The sequence below is a fragment of the Athene cunicularia genome (assembly GCF_003259725.1).
Source record: "Athene cunicularia isolate RWA chromosome Z unlocalized genomic scaffold, athCun1 chrZ_part3, whole genome shotgun sequence".
In the NCBI taxonomy this organism is placed as follows: Eukaryota; Metazoa; Chordata; class Aves; order Strigiformes; family Strigidae; genus Athene; species Athene cunicularia.
Window position 1 is genome coordinate 10436540 of NW_020799144.1, and position 20329 is coordinate 10456868.

Below are 20329 nucleotides of genomic sequence, written 5' to 3' on the forward strand. Positions count from 1 at the left end.
ATTCTATTGCTGCACGAGAACACAGCATCCTTTTCAACATATATACGTTCATTCAAACAAAAGCCTCATAAACATCTTTTCAAAACTCATTCACTGTTTTAAATTCAGGGCCCCATCCACGCTCACTCAAACTCAAGGCAAGGGTCTCATTTCCTTTAACTGAAACAGCATAAATTTCACAAACTACGCAGCTCTCACTGTGCAATGATAACACTGAATTGAGTAAATACATTTGTTTCTCATACATTTCAGCTGCTGTAGTTAAAGTTTTATATAATTTCTTCTTTCCTTCAAGTTTTTAAGATGGTGGCATTTCCCTTCCCACCTTTAAACATTGTTTCTTGCTGTAGCAGTGCTGATATTTCTGGCAGGTTTTTTTTTTTTTTGTTTTTTTTTTTTTTTAATTGAGGACTTCCAGAAAGCTGAATGCAACCTTTGGTTTCAGAAACTGTTCCCAGGAGCACCAGAAGGCCTGTTTGGGAAAACGGTAGCCTGACACAAAGGGAAATAGCCACTTCAGTCCTGAAAAGCTGCATCTAACCATGAGTAACAAAGAACCATATCTTTAGCTGCTGTTGCAGCTTACTTAAATGCACAGAAAATGAGTTGGTGGAATAACAGTTCCCATGGAATAATCTTAACTCAGCATCATCCTGAGAAGATCTTTCAATACCCAACACCAGGGCTTTCAGCTAGCATTCAAGCTTCCATTACCGATTCTCTGCATTGTTTCTTGTCTTAGTAATTCAGGAAGTAGCAAATCAATCTTTAGTTCACTCCACGTGGTCCATAGTTCATCTTACCCTCTGATGTTTGCATTTTTCAGAATGGGTCTGTTCTTCACCATTACTTGAATAACGCTTAAGTTTTTTTCCATGTCAGTAAGAATTGTGATATGGCATTTAACTGCTATATGCTAGATCTTAAATCTGATTCAGTGCTTCCTAGCTCACTCCTTAATTTGCTGTAACATTACAGGCTATGTTTGATGTTACAGAGCAAAGATCCAAAACTACCTTTAGAGCTATGCAAACCCTGTTAACACGAATCATATTCATTGTAAGAAACTTTACATTAGAATTTAAAATTTGCCCCAGCAGAAGCAGCACATCTTGCATGAAGCCACGTTGGGGTGCCATGCTGTGTGGTCTTCTGAGCTGGGTCTGCTTGCAGTAATAGAGTCAAGAGAGGTGAGCACAGACCGAACAGCCAGATTGGGGTTCATCATCAAGTCAGCGGGCACACCGTCTGAGAGAACTCTGTCCCTGCCCTGAAATAGTGCTGCTCTCTGTCTTTCTGCCTGTGCAGGTAAAGTCTCTTTGTGGAGTAGTTCTAAAATTAACACAAAGCATTTTATTAAGGAAGAATTTACATCGCCTAGAGGAGAGTGAATGAAGTAACCCCCCTAAGGGATCTCAAACTTTGCAGTAGCAGTACATGCTGCAAATAGTTCCAATAAATGTGATTTTCTGTGTGTGTAGCATTTTCATTGGTAATATTGATGTATTTGCAGCTGCTTCTGATCAGCAAGGCAGCAGTTGAGACAGGAGGACAGCTATGCCAGTAATCAGCTTTTCCAGAAAGATGGCTGTCAACACAGGTTCATACTCCGCTGAAAACTCTTATTTTCCATGACAATTAGTTCTTAGCCTCCGTGGAAATTTACATGAAAGCTAGGAAATAAGGTTCCTGTGGTAGAGTTTTAGATACGGGCTTAACCTCAGAGGAACACTCTGTTAGTATGAAACCATTCATGAGATAAGAAACCAGTGCTAAACCTTGTATGTGTACTTTTGCACTTCTATTCCTTCAAGCTGATGTCTTATCATTTATCAGAAAATGAAAGTTGTTTCTTCTGAGTCAGTAGTGTAAATTCGCTTGTGACTTGTGTAAATAGTGAAGCATAACCGAGAGATTCAATTCCTGCAAATTTTGGAACAGTCTTCCTGAACTTTTTAGATCTGCCTAATTCTGAATGTTTTTTTCTGCATAAGTTTTATAATTTCAGTACATCAGCATGCCCTATGTGAGCTACCTAAAGATTTGAATTGGTTATTGCAAATTATTTATTAGTGTGTTTGTAGGTAAGTACTGCTGTTTGGGAACATAAAGGAATATGGATTTAGGATGGAAACTCACACAGATGTCTGCATACGGCTCTTTTCTCTATTAATTTACCTGCTTTATAACCTTCTCCATTTACATATGGCAGAACTTTCTTCATCTTAATACCATGATTAGATGATCTGTTTTCTGAACTGATTTATCAGCGTTCATAATCAAAGTCATTACTCCATTTGTTTCACTAAATCCTGCTGTATGAGGCAGGGACAGATTTTTCTATCTTGCACTCAAAGATCACCCTTGGAACTATAAGCTGCATCATTGCTACAGGCTGGGAGAAGGAGGGGCAGCCTGGCTGTGATCCTGGGCCACCTGCCTGCCCGAGGTACCCCCACCAGCGCACTGCTCGGGGGTCTGCTCCATCTCAGATGGGTGAGCTGGTGGTGATGCAACCACCGCTAGCGACTGCTCTGAGGCAAACTCCTGCACTTCCAGCACGTAGGCATTCTCTTGTAAAAGTAAGTTTTCCAAACAAAGGTCTTTTTTTCATGCATCTTAATGAGCTTTTGCATGTACAGAGCATTTTATTAACACCAGCTACTTGATCACTGCAGCCTTTCACCTTATTCCTTTGGGAAAGGCAGTCTCCTGCCTTTAGCTTCTAAATTAAGTGGATTGATCAGAGCTGCAGAGAGAGCAGCAACACATCCCATGCTGTCTTGGGCTATCAAGTTGCCTCTCAGATGCCCAGGAGCCAAGCTAGCGACCCAGAGAGGCAGGAGGTTTAGCTGCAGGTCCTCAGAGGCCATCGGTGTCAGCTGGATGCTTTCCTCTCTTCCACATTCTTGCCAGTATCATCATATGATCAAGCATCCTCTTGAGAAAAACAGGTTTTCTGCCATTCCTACATGTCTGCAGTTGAAGGCATTTATTATCTCTCTTCTCTGACAAAAAAAAAAAAAAAAAAAAAAAAAAAGAAAAAAAGAAAAAGCAAAGCGTGCAAGATTTTCAGCCCTGGACATGATTTCTCATTGTTTTCTTCCAGTTAAAGCTAGTCTTCCCAGTGAAAAGTGCACAGAAGAGGGCGTAGCTCCACCTTAGCAGGAGTAGCACCACCACAGATTTTATTTAAGAAGTGATGAGGCAGGGGCAGCTTTCTCTGTCTTACATGCAAGCAGCGCAAGGCAACTGGGTTTTTGTCAGGCTCTGGTGGGATGCTCTGGGTGTCTGTAACGTGGTTTGGAGGAATCCTGGTTCCCAGGAAGTGGTGTGGTGTGATGGGCTGTGAGAGGACAGAGGGATGGGGAGGAGAGCTGGGGACCTGGGGTAGCATGAGGGATTGTGGGGAGGATCAGTGAGGGGATCAGCCATTTTCTGCTGCTTTGCAAGTGCTTGCCCCTCATTTCTCCAGGGCAGGGCAGGCTGTCTACTTGCTCTTAACTGCAGCTTTCTGCAGTCGGAAACTCACCAAGCTCTTATCCTTGAAGTTACAGCATTTTTTCTTATCAAGAATGAACAGTTTTTTCACTCCCAGCTTCAGTTTTCCATCACAAAATATTAATCAAGGCTCTTCAAAAAACTGAAAAGCTTTGTTCCAGTTGCAACTGTAACTTCAAAAATGTGAAGCCTAAGAGAAAGAGACAGTTTTATCCTCAATCCTTGAAAATCCCACATTCAACCAGTCTGAAACCACAGCCTGTGAAATGAGGTGTGGAGTCATCACAAATCCTGCCCCTAATCAGGGAACGTGGAACAGAGGTTCAAAGCCCTAAGTCTGAGCACTAAACAAAAATAGCTGTGCTCCAGTGCCCACATCCCTGCTGGAAAAGTGATGGCTCTTGTGAATTACAGCCACAATATGCTGTCCTTTTTGTATTTTACCTTATACAGAAATATTTCTCCAACAGTATGGTTGCTTTTCAGAGTAAAGAAACTGTGAAACTAAAGAAGACAGACACTCAGGCCCAAGGGAGAGCAGACAGAAAAGAAGAAAAAATGGAAATGGTGGAGAACCTAAATTCAAAACCAGCATGCAAATGTCCTCTAACCTAGAGATGTGTTGCTCTGCAGTTATCTCTAAAAATGCCTTGTGCTGGTTACGTTTGTCCTGTAGAGGATGGTATGCCCTTGGAGAAATCCTTTCAGGTCTGTCTTTCCTTTTTAGGTATGGGTGGAAATCCTTAAACCTGTTCCCAAAGAAGCATACCCTCAGTATTAACATTCTTTAATTCAAATGTGCTTCTGTTACATTTGGCTTGAGGTGACTTGTCTCTGTGCACAATAAAAGAAAGAATTTTAAAGCCAGCTGCTCATCTTGTGGATCCCTTTTGTTACCGTGGCTGTTGCCTGTAGTGCCAACCAGGAATTTTTAAGGGTTGAAATGTTTTATATAAAAAAATATAATAAAACCGAGACTCTGCCATAATCACTTGAGACCTTTGTCCCCAGGACATGCCATGCAGCCTCTTAAATTTTGCAAGAACTCCACAGTGAAAATTAAAAAGATGCAGAATTACACATATAATCTTGCTGTGGCATTGGGAAGATGAATGGACCACTGAGATAGTGGAAGTGATAGTGTAAACCTCTCTGGTGGCAGATTTTTCATGTAATTATAGTGATCAGGAAAACAGCTCTGAGAATCTGCTTAGTGAATTATGTGAAACCTTTGTAGGAATTTGTGTGGAAGTAGCTGGAGCATCATACCCAAGTAGTGTCTGAATACATATTTGGCTATGTTTCTTTGGCTGGCCGCTAGAAAGTCATTTCTAGGCTATGTCATAATTCACTTTTTTGTTGTTTGTTCTACAGAGGGGGCAGTTGCGGTGGCTGTGAGCTGGCTGTGCGGCCTTGGCAGCCGGTTTTTCTGTCGATTTGGAGCCGGACAGCCACCTGGTGAACGCCTCTGGCCATTGCAGCTCCCGCCCCGTGGGTGTCGGGGCAGGTGGGGAAATGGAAACAGAACCGTTCCCCCATGTTTCTCTTCCTGGATAATCAGGCCACGCTATATGACCACAGTCACCCTGTTAGAAGGTATTTGTCATTTTATATGTTGACATATTATGGAATATCATAGAATCACAGAACGGTTTGGGTTGGAAGGGACCTTAAGGATCATCCAGTTCCAACCCCCCTGCCCTGGGCAGGGACACCTTCCACTATCCCAGGTTGCCCAAAGCCCGTCCAACCTGGCCTTGAACCCTTCCAGGGAGGGGGCAGCCACAGCCCCTCTGGGAAACCTGTGCCACGGCCTCACCACCCTCATGGGAAGAATTTACCCGTTATATATAATCCAAATCTCCCCTCTTTCAGTTTAAAACCATTACCCCTCATCCTATCCCTACACCCCCTGATGACAAGTGTCCCCCCCCACCTTTCCTGCAGCCCCTTTCAGCCCTGGGAGGCCTCTCTAAGGTCTCCCCGGAGCCTTCTCTTCTCCAGCTGAACCCCCCAACTCTCTCAGCCTGTCCTCACAGAGGTGCTCCAGCCCCCCCAGCATCTTTGTGGCCTCCTGTGTACCCGCTCCAGCAGGTCTGTGTCCTTCTGCTGTTGGTGCCCCCAGAGCTGGACCCAGCCCTGCAGGGGGGTCTCACAAGAGCAGAGAAGAGGGGGAGAATCCCCCCCTGCCCTGCTGGACACACTTCCCTTAATGCAGTCCAGCACACGGTTGGCTTTCTGGGCTGTGAGCACACATTGCTGGCTCATGTCTAGCTTTTCATCCACCAACACCCCCAAGTCCTTCTCCTCAGGGCTGCTCTCAATCCACTCATTTGCCCAGCCTGTATCTGTGCTTGGGACTGCCCCGACCCTTGCACTTGGCCCTGTTGAACTCCATGGGATTTGCACATCCCACCCCTCCAACCTGTCCAGGTCCCGCAGGATGGCACATCCCTTCCCTCCAGCATGTCCACCCCACCACACAGCTTGGTGTCGTCGGCAAACATTCTGAGGGAATAATATATGACCTATCACTAAGGCACTTAGTTTTCCAACTACTGCAGGAGTCTGCCCAGATACACGAACTGCACCTGAACAAGCTGTTAGAAAGACATAAAGACAAGTATGGGAGTGAGCTGCAGATGCCAGCCTGCATCTTGCAAGCTGTTCCAGGCAGAGGCAGTCTGCTGTCTCTGTAATCCCACTAAAATCAGAAGGTTACACATTCAGGAAGCTGCAAATCATTTATGCAAACAGATTACATCGTACCAGAGAATACTGTGATGCTGTCAGTTTCGGTGGTGACTGATTTCAGCAGGAACCCTCACTTTACATGCAAGGGGTGCGGGATATGGACTTGGATCTGGGATCTCACTAATTTTGTGTCTCTACTTCCAAACCCAGAAGTGAGTTGATGGTTGCAATTATTAATTAATGTTTTGTGGTCCTTTAGGAAGCCTAATATCCAAATTGGTCTGAATTACTAAAGTGTTATTGCTTCCAGGACACACTAAAAAAGTCACTGGGAATTTCAAAGGAAACCCATGTCATGTTTCTGAGCTGATTTATGGAGAATGAAAACCCTCACCTGCTGCTGATGAAGATGTGCTAGATGGCTGTGCCTGGTGCAGGAGAGCAGCTACAGTGCTGAAGAACAGACAATGGTACACCATGAAGACCAACCTCTCTCCAAAGGCCCCTCTAAGAGGGAGGGTTGGACCTTAGCTCCAATCTAATGCGACCAGTCTCACCTAATTCTGTGTGGCCCGTCCCCCTCTGCCCCAGGTCTCCAGTAGGAGACCTGAGACCCATGAAAGGTCACCATGTGCCACCTCCACTCATGGGGAGACAAATGGTAGGGGCTCCGTGCAGAGACTCATCTGAGTTGTTTTAGCATGATATGAGCTGGAACAAGCGAAGTGCCATGGCCAGGGCACAGTGAGGGCTGCTCCCTCAGGGTCAGGGAGATGTCCCTCTTGCCCTGAGCATGGCAAGGAGGGACTGAGGGCCTGGGCTGGGCTGAAATGGGGCCTGCCCTGGAAAATGAGCAGGGGTTGGGGAGACTTATCTCAGGGACCTGAGGGCCCATTAGTATCCATGAGGACTCTGACAGGTCTCTCCTGATCTCATGAAGAGTTCACTTTCTTCCTACCTTTATACCTGAAGGGAGCAACATCTTCAATTCTCTGCCATTAATAAATGCACAGAAAGATCAGGGCTAATCAACACCTGAGTCTGCTTAGCCCTTTTTGATCTCCCTAAGATTCTCATGATGCAGGGACCTTCACTGCTGTCTTAAATACTACAGATATTTCTCAGGTCATACATTTTATCAGACATCCTAGAATTTCCAATAAATTCAATAAAAAGTCATGAAACACTACGGAATTGTTAGACTAGCTCTAGCTATCTAGGAGCTTTGCTTTATGAGAGCAATTATAGAACAATCTGAAATTAATTCTAATAGATGAAGCTCAAATAAATTATGTTGCTATTGACCCTTTACATCCAATGAGCTGGAAAAGTGGCATCCCTCTTGTGTTAAAATTCTACAAACAAAACAACTTCATTAGATCAATTAGTTTGCATATATATGTTAACAAAAAGACTTCACTGTCAGGGAGGAAAAATTAATCTGAAAAATAATTCCCAAATTCAAGACTGTTCATTTGTGGATTGCTTCTCTGACATCAGTTTATCTAAACTTCATCTAGATTTATTTTTCTCTTCTTAGCTAGGGGCATTATTTATTCTTCTTAACCAACTTGCCTCATAACATGTATTACCAGCAGAGCTCACATAAACTCCGAGGGCTGAGATTTATAAAGCCTCTCACGTTACAAATTAACAGGATAATTCCAAAATATTTAATGTACTCAGGGCTACAACCTTTGCAAATCAGCAACACCCCACTCCAGACAGCCCATGGCATGTTCTGGTGCTTTCAAAACCCTCTACGTGATGAAGCCACCCTGGTGCTCTGTGGCTGTGCAAGGGACTGGGGCATGTTCTTGCTAGTGTGAAGTGCTAAGACTTGGACAACCAGCCCAAGCCAGAGTTGACCTATAGATGAATCCTGTATATTTTATAACTAATAACCCTTGTGCTAATAGGTATTATACTAAGTTATAAAACCCCACCTATTCTGATGTAAAAGGTGGAAGTGTTGAAGCCTGAGCAACAGGCCCCGAGCCAAAGCTGCTAACTCAGTATGTAGTCATTAGTGAAATATGTATGCTCATTAATGAAAGATGTAGCTTAGATATCATATACTCATTACTGGTGATGGATGAAATGAAAACATGGCTATCCTGGATGTATCTCTCTTCTTCTCTGTGTAGGGGTAAGTTAACAAGGCCGTGAAGCCAGCTGTCCGGTCTTGGGACAGACGTGTGGCCTTGTTTTAAAAAGAACATAAATAAATGAGATAAGGAGGGAAACCTTATCTCCTTGAGCCTTGGCCAAGCTCTGGGGGAATCTTAATGAGAGAGTGAAACCAGATGTTCTGCTCAAAACAAAGGTGCCAACTATTCTGGCTTGTTGCTTTTTAGTATACAAGGCTGGACCCGCTCACAGTGACTTTGGCAGCCTCACCTACGGGTGGAGGCACCTTGTAGGATTTCCCCCTTGCCGGGACAGGCTCTGCAAACCCTCGCTGTAACCGGGGCTGCCCAGCCACTGCGGGGCTGGGTGATGGTAACGTGTGCAAGTGGGGATGGATCTTTCTTAATCACTATTCTCTCTCTCTCAGGTAGTAATGATTTGATGCGTTACCCTGTATTTTCCTATTTGTTTAAGTGCACTGTTCTGTCTTTTCTTACTGTATGTTTTCTGTATTACTCTGTAATATTATTTAGTTATTTGGAGTAAAATACGCCTGCTCTTTTCACTCTGGTGTCAAGTTTAATTGAATGTCGGTCATCAGCAAAACATAATGCGATACACAGTGCACTGTGAAGTATACTAATAGCACCATCATTACGAGTACAACTACAGTGATCTAGACTTAACATTTCTTCTCAATAACCTGAGAAAATGCCTCTTGTGAAACCACTGATCTGTGGAGCCAGCAACTACACAACCCCCCAGCTGCTCTCTGATGCCTATCTGTGAGGGTGTGCTGTTGGTGAATGTCATGTAATTTTGGTTACAGACAATAATGTTGTCTTAGCACATGTCTCAGCTGTGTGGTCCTCAGGAAAGCTGAGGTTCAAGTACTAGGGAAATGCAGAATGGTATTGCTGAAGTTGTAGTTTCTGTGGTCATATGCAGGAGCATAGGAAAATAGATGCCCTAGAGAAGAAGAAATCCCACTAGGACTATTAATCTGGATAAGATATATTCCCTATATAAGTATAAAGTGCTATGTTCTTCCATGGCAAAATCTGAGAGAGTTTGTAAAATCATTCCATTTCATGTTTGTATATCACGTCTTGAGACTCCAGAGTGCCAGTATCTCCTTACACGTCTTGTAATCAATTTGGTTACTGAGGGAACCAAATTATCACTTCAAACAGATACTGTCCAGGTAAAAATTTCTAGGTCTCCTCCCCATGCTGCCGTGCTCAATATATATATATTTTTTTAATGTCTCAACATAATACAGTCAAAGCTTATTTTCTATCATACTAAAATCCTGATTCCTCAGAGCGTAGGTATATAGAAGTTTTCTGTATGTTTCACAGAACAGCAGCAGTCATAAAAAAGTTCTGTTAGGTGCTAATTTTGTCTTCCAAGTAATGTATTCTGATAAATTTTCTCTTTAATATCCAATAATAAGTAGACCTTAGCAGAAAGCTAGCTTGACTGGGGCCAGTGGATACTCATGCCAAAACTGTGACGAATGATATCTAAAATTAACAGGTATTATTTCACTTCCTTATTCTGGAGACAGATCATTATTTACACATTTGCAATATCCAAATTCAGTAAAACACTGTATAATATGAAGAGGATCCTAAAGTTCCAAAAATATATTTTTTAAAAAATTTGTTTGTTTGTTTGTTTGTTTTCTTCGTTCAGGCAGTTTTTGTACTAATGAGTATTTCTCAGCAATACTGGATGCTTCGTCATGTCACTTGGGTGAAGGTGGTGGTTGTAGGTAGACAGCCATCTTTCTGTGGCGGACAGATGTACCTCTGATAACTCCTCACAGGTGGTTTTAAATACAGGAATCATCTCCATAGGCTTGGTTGGGTCAAGGCTGAAAATACGAGACTTAAAATACCTGTGTCACTTTCACTGGTGAAGCTGTTGTCTCTGGAGCTGGTGGGAGATACTTTCCTCAAAAAGTACTCGTTTTCAATACTTTTTCCACAACCTCTGCCTGAATCCACTCTTACTTGCAACCTGATACTGGGAAAGTAAAGCCATCAGGAAAAAAGACAGCATCAGTAGTTTTCACCCAGGCATTCAGATGCTTACAGTTGTTTATGCATAACAAGGGAAGAGCAAGACCTGGATGAATGATCTTTCTCAAGCTTTATCATTTTTTATCTTTTCATCTTTTCAGCAGTTACGGGGAGACTGGGATCCCTTCTCAGGTTTTTTTATTGCATCTTCAGTCGTGTAAAAGCCTGCTTAGCTGTTCTCCTTTTACCCAGGATAACAGGACTGGTCAAGTGTGAGAGCATGAAGTCTTGCTCAGACATATGCAGGAGGCTTTTCAGTATGAACTGCTCTTCAAAGGATCTTACAGCCAAACTGTAGCAATAATGATTTCTTTAAACCAGGAAAATTCCCTGCAAAGCCAATTTTCTTCTTTCAAACAAGGAAGTAAATAAATAATGGTAAACATGTTTGGGTTTTGTTTTTTTTTTTCTTTTTTTGGTTTACAACTGTTTTTACATTGTCTTCCTAGGCTCCAGTAATTTAAGCTTGAAAAAAAAAAAAGAATTTGCTGTAAGTTAGTATACGAGTAGATTTGCTATGGTGTTTTTTGAGGTTTCCAGAAAATATACATTCCTTGAGTGGATGATGTGTCTGGTAAAATATTACATTCTCTGCCCACCATTGCATTTTCTCTATAACATAGCTATATATTTTTTTATATGTTAATGAAAATGCTGCTGATACTAACATTGGAAATTCAGACACACTACCATTTTCTCTGAAGACTGTAATTTATTGATTATTTTTAGGACATTTTCACTTTGTTTTTTCTTAACTCTGTATGTAGAAACTTCCAAGACACAAACAAGAACTCTGCCACAGAAACAATACAATTTCTCTCTTCAGACTGATCAAATCAGAGATAGGGCAGGAACTGACCTTGGCTTTAATCTGTGAAAAGAGAGATCAATTATGGAAATTTATCTATTTGTATTCCCTTGGAGTCCTTCAGAGGTGCCATGGGGAATCATGTCCCCATTATGCTGTACACTGCAGTAACACCAAGTAAAAGGTACATGTTGGTTAGAAGATCATTTACCTTCTACAGTGAGTCTTTTGAGTCTTTTGTCCCTGTCCAGAAGTGATTATATTGACTAATTTGTCCCTCTCTGTGTCCAATTGCTGTCTTCAGGGATGAATTTACTCATTGTCTTGCTTTGCTCCATATTTCAGAGAAGGAAACCTGCCCAGAGTGCTAAAATTGCCTTCCATCCACCCTCCTTTGGGGCAGAATGGGAACCAGCGTGTGTGGCCTGAGGGACAGACCAGTGATGAGAAGTGGACAAGGCAAATGGGAGTTGCGGAGCTTCAAGATGGCTTATGATTAACCTCCAGAAGCTGATCTGAGAGCCGCCCTCTCCTGATAGAGCCACCAAGTAAGGGATGAACACCTCCCATAGCCCAAGGGGATTAAAATACATCCCTTTGTGAACACAGAGGAGGTTCATCTAACTGTTGAAACACTTGAGAACATCGGCTGGTCAGCCTCTACTTGTGTGCTAACACAAGACTTCTGGAAAAAAAGTAGACAGTGTCTAAGTATTTAAACAGAAGATGGAGTTATTTCTAGTCTAAGCTTTTCAGTCCAGCACACTGGGGGAAAAAAAAAAAAAAAAACAGGCATGAAGAAATCTGAGTGGTAAAGTGTTTTGAGCCTATCTTGTACCTGCAGTGTTCATTACACCCTTGCTGTAGCTTCCTGTAGCCAACAGATTTTAAAAAGTTTGTTTTCACATACCAGCTTTGTCTGTTTCTATATGATAGGTGTTCATGCTTATCAAATGTCACAGTCATTTTTAACCTGCCCAGAGGCACTCTAGATAGGAATGTCAGTTTTATTCTGAAAAAAACTGCATAGGAACCTGGGTTTATGTACCTTTCCTTTTAACAGATGGGCAGCAGGAATGTGTGCATTGAGGGAAGAAAACACCACTGTGAACTCGGGATACACAGAGAAAGAGGTGGCAAGTTCCTCCGTGGTACAATGGGTTAAAACTCTACCTGGCCATTCTACTACCATTTTCTAGGTCCTTTGAGTCACCAGATGGGAGACAGGGGAGAAATGAACTCAGGAGAGCATCAAAAATTATTGTGTGTCCTTCATTCCCTGCTCAGGCAAAACCTGCTTCCACCCCATTCTTGACTTGACACAGTCCTAGATTTTTCCTCTGCCACAGTAACTGTTGGATCCACTGTTAGGAAAAACCCAAACAAAGCCTATACTGCCTTATAAAGAGACTTTACTTGACTGTGCATAACACCTTGGCCTGTTGAGTCAGATTCTCAGCTGGCATGTAATCAGTTTTAGATGATGCATGTGATGCTTTGCCTTATTTATTCTCACCACTTCTGGCCACATACTCATTTAAAATACAGGAGTCTAACTGAAATACTGGAAAAGCCAGTGTGGATTTCTCCAGGGATTTAGTGGGCTTTGGAGTTGGCATGAGTGGGCCAGAGCAGTGGTCTATTTTCCCCCCATCCATCAGTGGCGGATAACAAGGAATTCTGGGATTAGATGAAACCTGGGGTCACCCCCCGCATTCTGTGCCGTGCAGTACGTCTGAGGGGACTCCTGCCCGACTGCCCACAGAGGCACAGCCTGGGCCCTCTGGCAGGAAGAGGAGCCTCTTGCTCCGTGTTTGATTCTCTCTGCCCATCTCATTCCCTCTCTTTACTTGTTCAGCTTGGTTTCTTGTGGTATGATCTTCCCCTTCTGACTGTCAGTCTAGAAGACTGACATCTGCCTTGTGCAGAACAGCTCCCTTAATTAGCCCCAGGAGCATCCTGCTTGTGGTCTTTTTCCCTTTTCTGTCTCCTGCCATGCAGACGGCTAGTGAAGAGCATTCCCTATGTTGATTTTTGCTTGTGCCCTTGCCATAGGATTCGTACCTGACCTTTTCCATAGCTGCTTACCAGTGATCCCTGAGTAACTCAAAGCCCACCCTTTGGTGGACAACAAGGAATTTTCTCCCGTCTGCCTTCTGCTCTCTTCCCCCTCCTTTTTTTCCTTCCAACCTTTTTTGAACTCTGAGAGATTTTATACTTAACAAGCCTGAGCGCTGCTGCTCTCTGCCCTCCCATAGAGTCATTCCTTGGGGTCTGCACTTCCCCTCTTCGTTCCTTGTGGTTGTCAGATGTGATTTCCCATGGTTCCTTACAGAGATGATGCAAAGCAAAGGAGCGATCATAAGCCTCAGGCGTTCTTCCTCTTTGAGAAGAGGGTCAGGTCAAGGCTAGCTGTGATGAATGTTGCCAGTCTGATGAAGGCAATCCATTTAATAAGGGGATGCAGATGCTTGGGGAGAAGACAGCTCTTCTACAATCCCAACTTGATACAATTAAAGATGTGGAAAATCTTTTTCCTCCTCATATCCTGAAAACCTTGTGGCAGATGACTGCGTCTCACTGGATAAGAGATTAAACGAGGTTATTGTATGAGAGAAAAGGTCTAGAGTATGGCAATGAAAATTACCCAGTGCCTGGGGAGGAGAAACCACATGAGGGAGAACTTTAAAAAGACCAGAACTATTTAGTATGGAAAGGCGAACAGGAGGAAGAAATATGATAGTGCGACATATTTTATTGGAGGATATAAAGGCAGCCAAACAAGGGATATTTTCTCAGATAAACCCCTTGATCTACGGACATGGGGTCACTTCACAGCATATAAGGGCAACATCTTTCAGACAAGTCAGTTGAATTTATTTGTGTCATGCATATGTGTGGTTCACAACGACACAAGGAAATCCAGGAGTCTAAAGGAATACGACTGCTCTGCCAGGCCTTGCGTGCAGAAAGTGACATTCATGTAGCTGGCTCTGGTTTTGCACATCCTCACAGATGGATCCATGCTGAGCACATATGCAGCACAGGGCTGCAGTCCTCTCCTCCCTTTCCCCAGATGTGAGCTGGCTGTGTCCAGCACATGGGATGGTGGAGCAGGAGAGAGGCTCTGCTCCTCTGCAGATGTAAGTGCACCATCTGGAAGTTGCTCCTTTGCCTGCATCTCTATCTGGAAGTTGCTCCTTTGCCTGCATCTCTATTGTGCAGTGTCCTCCTCTCAATGCTGGGGGAGAATGTGCCTGAGAAGCTGGAGTATATCATCTACCTATAGTAGGTTGGAGGAGAAAGGACAGTAGTCCTCCCTGTTGATACCCAGAGCATCATATATGTGTGTGTGTGCTTGTATGTGTATAGGTCTAATTCTTTTAGACACATCATAGTGTTTTATGATTTCCTTTATAATTTCCTGTGGGACCTCCCTTCAATTATAGGCTGCTGCTGAGTTTAAAAGGAACAATGTCAGAGAAATGTAATGGCTGAAAGAAGCTGCTTGACTTTCTAAGGCTGTACATAGGAGTGTATTGTTCTGTAGAAGGCAGATGCTAATATTAGAAGAGGTGTGATTAAAAAGATCTGGAGACAGGTATAGTTTTCTTAAAGGTAAGAAGTGGAGATCTCTCCCAGATCAATATCACATGCATATCTTTACTTCATTCTTAATGTTAACAGCGTGACTACACTTGCAAGAGGTTAATTGTCCTTACATATTTTGGTATCTTTCTCCTCTGTAATGAGCCAATACATGTACCTTGCAGTGAAAGCTGTGTGCATCACACCAATATGTGTGAGCTCGTCAGAAGTCTGCATAGGGAAGTGTCATGGAAGAGCAGCAGGTTGATGGCACAGGAATTGAATTCCTTACACATGCCACTGCAGCTCCCATTCCTCTTACCATTTTTTTTCCCACAAATGCAGATATCTGAATTAGGTCCCATGTCAGAATCCAAGAGGTTTTCCAGTGCCTGAAAACCAAAGATCTCCATGGTAGAAGCTCTCTCTGTCAGATGGCAGCTACACAAATTATGATCCATACACTCAAGCATCTGGGACATAACTGGCCATGAAGATTTTGAAGCTTGGGTCAAAGCTGTCCAAAACATCAGCTTAAGGACTGGGCTGTCAAAACCAAGAACAGTTACAATGCTCCTGTTTGCTTTCTTTGCATTTTAACAGATTCCTTCAGGTATCTCTGGTCACACTGACTTCTACTAGCAGCCTGGAAACCCACAAGCACTCAAAGTCAAAGGGTCAATGGCAGAGTGTCCCCTGTAGCTGTGTGGGCTGTGTTTGGCACGGGTTTGTGTCTCTCCTGGAATAAAACAGATGCCAGAGCGTGGTTCCCATTCCTCTAATTGCCTTTGACTTTGGGCACAGACTGTTGACCTTGCCAGGGAAAGTCAGTGCCTCTCCTTCAATGTCCAAGTCCCAAATGCCTGGTCTGTGGGACCTGGCAGGAAAAAGAAATGCCTCGAGCAGTTGCCTTACAGACTGCCACATTATGCTTGCAAACCTGCAGTCTTGCACCTTTTTCTTTGCGTTAACTGCTGTGCATCCACTTGCAAACACATGCTACCTAAACGCTCAGCCTGTCTGAAGGGCCACATTCCCTGACATCTGCAGCTTTGGTGAGAGCAGAGGAACCTTAGGATCTTCAGAATTACATTCCTGCAGGAAGAAACATGAGAAACTCATTATTTTTTAACAGAGTTTGATTCACAAACTGCTCTGAAAACAATCCCATATGGGATTCAATTACCAGCAGTTTTACAACATATCAAAGGAAGCATCTGTAAACCCAGAAAATGACTTACAGTTTATGACACCCTTCTTTACGTTCCAAACTGCTAAAGAGTTCTGAAGTCCTCAGTTCTGAAATATGGAGCTAGGCTGGATTATACTGTCCTGGTTACACAATGCTGCATGGTGAAAGGCAAAGACAGTAGGCTGTTCTACACAGTTATGGAAAGCAGGTGAACCTATAGGAGGGCAGAGCCTGAGAAGCGTAAATCCAAAGTATTTTTCCAAAGAGTGATTAGAAAGATCCCAGGAGATGTTGCTACATTTTCCATTTTAGAGCAGTTTGATGATGGCTCCCCTCCTTTATCTCTGTATCTAACACTATCCACTGAGCCTGTTTAGCAGTATGTAACCTTTTCTGAACCTACCTATAAACTGTGGGTCTGATTTCACTCCTACTGAAGTCAATAAGAGGCAATCAGTATGTTTAGCAGGAGGTGGATTACTCCTAGCCTCATTAGTAATAATTTTCTTTTACAGCTGTGGACCAACCTTGCTCTTGTTTTAACAAGGAGGTATAAATTAAGATGTGCTTAAGGTGATCTGCCATGCCTTGCATAAATTTCCCTCTCCTGTGTCTTCAGTATGTTCCCCTGTGACTTCTACTGGGAAATCATGGAAGATTAAGGAGAAGAGAGATGTTTAAGGTTTCCCTGTCTCACTGCCTACCCCTGCTGCCTCACCAGTCTTTCTTCCAGCTTTGCAGAGTGAAGTCAATACCTGAATTTATCAGATATCTCCCCCAGAGAATTTACACAGCCGCATGCAGCATTTGTGAGCATTGATCAATCACAACATCCCTCTGAGAATCTTTTTTAAAAAAAATTTAATGATGGTTACTGTTTCCCTATTAGAATGAATTTCCCAAGCCATTTGCCTCTTTTTAGAGGCTGTGCTCCATCTCCCATGATTCATGGACTGGCAATTACTCATAATGAAGGCACATCTAAATCTATGCATCTCCAATCATGTGTCACCAGTGGTTGAAGTCTCCTAATGATCAAATCTCCTGTTTAGGGAATTACAGGAGCATTGATTTAGCTGAAAGAGTATCTGTGTCACCGGGGCAGCAAGGGGTCCTGGTGCTGTCCGTGTTGGTGCACTCTTATGTTTGTGCAGTCTTCCCATCCACAGCAGAACAAAGACAAGGTGCTGTGAGCCAAGGAAGCAACTGGTTGACCAGGAGAGCTGGTCAGTGCTGTGTCAAATCTAAGGCTTTGGTAAAAGGTCCGTGCTCATCAGATGTTGTGACACCAGCAGTTCAGCAAAGCATCATGAGGATTAGAGTGGAGTACAGCAATTCCACACACGATTACGGGAAAGTAAGTGCATGGAAGCTGTTTTGAGAAGATGGATGCACAGACCATTCATACTAGCTTTGTCTACTGTGCCAGGAAACTGTGAGCTTTGGCAGAGTGCTGGTATTTGCCAAACAGCTTTTTGACTTTTATTTGGTCCAAATACAAAGTGTAACAAAAGGTAATAAAAGCTAAATTATTAAAGTGTCTTTAAACAGCTGAGAAGTCAAGTGCCCATTTCTAGATCAAAGCAACTAAACTTAAGCAAGTGTATGTACTTTTGACAAACTGGTGTTCCTATTGGAAGCAGCCTACTTGTAATTAAAACATTGCATCTGCAGTACTAGAAGAATGGAAATACTAAAAAGCAGTAAAATCTTACCACTGGCTGAGCTTAGCATCAAGACTCTATGGAGAAAAAGTGTGTGTCTCCAGGAGGTTCCCAAAAAAATCCCCCTCTGCCTGAGTGGTACCAGGAGATAAAAAAATCGGGGAATCCACTTGTTTATCTTCTTAATCAAAATGCTTCATGTAAGGAAGTTAGCCCCTGGGAATGGTTTGCTGTGAAGTGTATCTCCTCTGTTAGTCTTTGCTGCTGAATAAGGTTTTCTGCAGTACATAGATGAGGTACAGAGTGCTCTGATAGTGAGGTCTGGGATGAATTGTCTGTCTGTGAAATCTGCCTGCTGCAGTCCTCTGAGTATTTGCTGAAAACTATTGCCCTTGATTTCTGGTGTAGTCTGACTTCTCCAAAGACAGCTGTAAACCTTGCACCAAAGAAGACCTCTTTAAAATATTCCAGAATGGATTTATTGGTACTGGGTGATGTTTGGCTGGTGAGGCACAATTCATAGGACTGGTCAGAGTGCACCTGAGGGTGTTGAGGTTGTCCGTGTGCATCACTGAGAAGCTGTGCCAGATTTGAAAGGTCCTGGTGATTAGTGGTGGCTTCTGATGTCTGGAGATTTGTCACGCCCATCTCCAAAATTGTCACACCCATCTCCAAAAAGAGCAAGAGGAATGATGCAGAAAACAACCATGTGGTTGGTGTCTCCTCAGTCCCTTGTAAGATTCTGAAGCAAATCGTCTTGGAAATCAAAAAAAAAAAAAAAAAAAAAAAGATGCTTGGGAAAATCCAGCAGGTATTCCTCAAGGAAAAAATCCTGCCTGATCAACCTGGTTGCCTTCTATGATGACTAGTCCTGCAGATGAGGGGAGGGCAGTGGATGTCACGTGCCTTCAACTTCTGTAGTATCCTTGTGACAAATAGTGGAAATACGGGTTGGGTGGGTGGAGTACAAGGTTAGTGATACCTCAAAGTGTAATAGTCAGTGATGTGAAGCTTAGCTGGCAGTACACGATGCTCTACACCTGACAAGGAAAAGCCCCATGCCACTATACAGAGATTGGTGTTGACAGAGTGTAAGGAACTTTTTGGACTTTTAGTATGTCTCAACATCGCTGTCTCCACGACGACCACTTCTGACTCAGCATAAAGGAGCACATCTTGAAGGAAACACACAGTCCCCGACAAAAACCACATCCGCCCTAGATGAGAACATCAGCAGTCTCAGCAGTCCCCCATCGAGCTGTGCCTACGCGTGAGCCGGGTGGAGGGGAAACCACAGCGAGACAGATCGGCCCCTCGCCAGCACGACCACCATGGACACCCGGGCATGCGTGCACAGAGGACCACGGGGTGGCACCTACAACAACGAGCCCTGTGGAAATGGGCGGACAAACTGTGGGGATGGGGCCTATGAAAAAGACAGACTGCGTACTCCTTTGAAGAGGGAAACCAACTAGGAGAGGGGAACCAACTCGAAGAGGGGAACCAACTCGGAGCCAGGAACGTGGAGCATCATTGGACTGACAGAACATCCCTGGATCCCCGGTTGTGGTGGTGGTAATTAGTTGCGCCTCTACCGTGTTCTTGCTTAGGGATTCCGACCTTTTCCTTTCTTTTCCTCGCTGTCCTATCACTCTTATTAGTTGTTATAGAAAATAAAGTTTATAAGGTTATGCAGCATCTGACCTTGTTTGTGTCTTAATCTCACTCTTGGGATTGTTTAAGAACCCTCCCCGATATTGGATCGGGACATAGAGTAGGGGGCATCTCTGCAAAAAATGGGTCTGGGGGGTCATAATGGACATCAAGCTGATGATGATTCAGCAGTACACCCTTCTGGTGATGAAGGCCAACCATTTGCTAGGCTGTGTTGCCAAGTGTGGCGTCAGTGAGTCAAGGGAAGCAGTTATTCCCCTCTGAGTGGAATTCATGTGGCTGCATCTATGTCGAGTTCTACTGACCCCTCTCTGAGACAGTCAGACAAATCCCTCACAGGGCCACAAAGATTAATAGGGTGCACAACAGGAAGCCAATGGAACAGGGGGTTTTCAGCCTGCAGAAGTGAAGGCTGAGGGGAGGAAATCTACTTGCTCTTTTGAACTACCCACTTTTTTGAGGTGCATGGTGAAAGGATAAGTGATGGTGGATACAAGTAGCAGCAAGGAAAATTCCAGCAGGTTATATAAAATGTTGTTTCATAGTGGGGGTCATTAGGAGTTGGAAGAGGTTACCCAGAAAGTCTGTGGACTCTTCATCCCTGAATATATTTGAAACTCAGCTGGATGAAGCCCTGATGAACTTGATCCCACTTTGAAGCAGGTCTCATTTTGAGGAGGAGGTCGGGCTAGATGACCTCCAGAGAACCCTTCTAACCTAAATTATTCTATCATTCTGTGATGCTACAAAGTGATGTTTTTTTCCCCCAGTTTTCTGCAACTTCTTCAGCTCTTTCCTACACATTACTCAGCAGTGTCCTGCTCCCTTTACAGATTATTTCTTCTAGTCAGACATGTTTGTGCAGTGTGAAATCTCATCATGTGATTGCTGCACAGACTTTTCCATCAGTTTTGTTATCCATCAGCCTTATTTTAAGGGAAGCTCTTAGTTCAGGGAAAGTTCTAACACTGTTTAATTCACCTCTGCTGAA